Source organism: Morus notabilis, unplaced genomic scaffold, assembly GCF_000414095.1.
Source record: "Morus notabilis unplaced genomic scaffold, ASM41409v2 Scaffold1023, whole genome shotgun sequence".
NCBI classification, from domain to species: domain Eukaryota; kingdom Viridiplantae; phylum Streptophyta; class Magnoliopsida; order Rosales; family Moraceae; genus Morus; species Morus notabilis.
In genome coordinates, this window is record NW_010365731.1 from 96,862 (window position 1) to 99,111 (window position 2,250).

Below are 2,250 nucleotides of genomic sequence, written 5' to 3' on the forward strand. Positions count from 1 at the left end.
AACTGAAATAATAAAATATTATTAAGATATATATTCAAAATAAAAAGGTACAATTTAAGGTATGGTAGGCAAATATGCTCTACCAGTAGGCAGAGTAAAATTATGGTTGACCATGAAGTTCATTGGTTGGCATTGTGAAATAGGGAAGATAATTGTGAGCTTGGGTGTATCTGCCTAAAGCAAGACAAGAGTTGGATTAAACAAATGAATTAATGATTTCTCATAGAAATAATTATGGGCCCACAGTTGTTTAACTTTGAAAGTAAAAAAAGTTTGGAATTATACAAAAAGTTTATAATATAGAATTAGTTTATATATACACATCTATATATAGATGTATCTAGATAATATTCTAGTTAGAAGTTTCTTATAATGTATTCAAGCTTTTGTTTTCCTTAACAATCCTAATATGAACATTATAAGCTCTAATACAACAAATAAATAGATATATCTAAGGTAAAATGAAGCTAAGCTAAGCTAATATGAACCAAAAAAATAAAAAAATTTAAAAAAATTTACCTTGGTAACATCAAGAAGTTTAAAAAAAAAAATTGTATTTGACCTTCATCCATCCTCAAAGTTATTTATCCCAACTTAAGCACTCCTTGATCTAGCTATAAATCACTCTGTTACATAATTGAAGACCTTAAATATGCATTCATATCATTTCCTTCAATGTGCTCGAGGAAAGCCAAAGTTGATTATAATATTAATACACCAAACGACAAATCAAGCTCTTTCAATGCAACAATAATGCAAATAGTTTATGCATAAGATCAACACAAATAGAGATCTGTAGTCTCCCAAGAGCTTTTACCACTACCAACAATATTATAGCATACCATTACAACGTCGACTTCAATTCTTATACATACTTAAAACATCATTATCGTCCACAATATAATCAAACACAGGGAAATCAATCAAAACACATAAACTAACAAATAATATTTATTTCAGAAAGCAGTACTCTAACATCAAAACTAACCAAGATAGCTCATTACATTCAATTCTATACTTCAAGACTAACCTTCAGAAATCCCTTTTCTTTGTACTAATTTTGGGAAACAAACCAAATTAGTGCAGCAATTGAATTACACTATAACTTTTCCTTGACTGTCATGGTGAACATAGAAAGGAATTGAATTTTTTCATGCTCTTAATGCAAAGTATTCCATCAAAACATTGAAAAAGGAAAAATAAAAGCAAGAAATAAATGACTATCTCATAGGGACAAAAATTCATGAGAAAATTAGAATTACATCATCTTAAAACATCATTATCCTCCATAATATGACCAAACACAGGCAAATCAGTCTTTAAAAATACATAAACTAACAAATAACATTTATCTCAGAAAGTAGTAACATTCACCTTGCTTCATCATTTTAATACCTTCGTCCCATCCCTTAATAATTTACCCTACAATCCATCATAACATACAAACATCACTATCATTAGCGGCAATCTATCTCAAAAAATTATCTCATCCCAATTAATGATAAGTTCTCGATAAGGATGTAAACTAAACAACCTCATTCTTTCTAATTTTGAAAAGCATACGAAATGGCTTAAACTTAAGCAAGAATAACACATGAAGCAGCACGATTTGTAACCTCTACTTCCACTTTGTTGCACCACTTGTTCTAAGTAACATGAAGTTCTACATTAACAACTGACTGAAAAACCAACTTATATAATTATCTTGAAGTATTTAGTTTACTTACAGATGGGAAGTTTTCGTTGAAAACTTCCAGTCGATCCGTATAATACATGTAGGTGACCTGAATAAACATTCGATAACAGTGAACTTTCTTGCAGATACATAACACAAAGTATGAAAAGTGTCAAAATACCAACTTGAGAGAAATCAATACTTCTTATCACACTGCGAAAAAGGTGAACTGTACCAAGCTGCAAGGTAATAGAAGAATTCTCAATTTTCACAATGTAGCTAATGTTGCTTGCAACATTTCAAGCACTTCAAACATAAATAAACACTTTGAATCGAGCAAATACTTTTCTTGATTTTTTTTCCTTTTGATATGATAATAAACCATAACAGAAATTACAAATGAATATCTGCAGAATACATATACAATAAGAAGAATGGATTATATCATCACCTTAAAGTAAATCTTAAAGAGCTGGCAAGTCTGTACAATGCTCCAACGCATTTTGTGCCTTTTACCTAGAACATAATACCCCATTAACTCATTAACAGTAACAACTCAAGAAACTTAACCATTA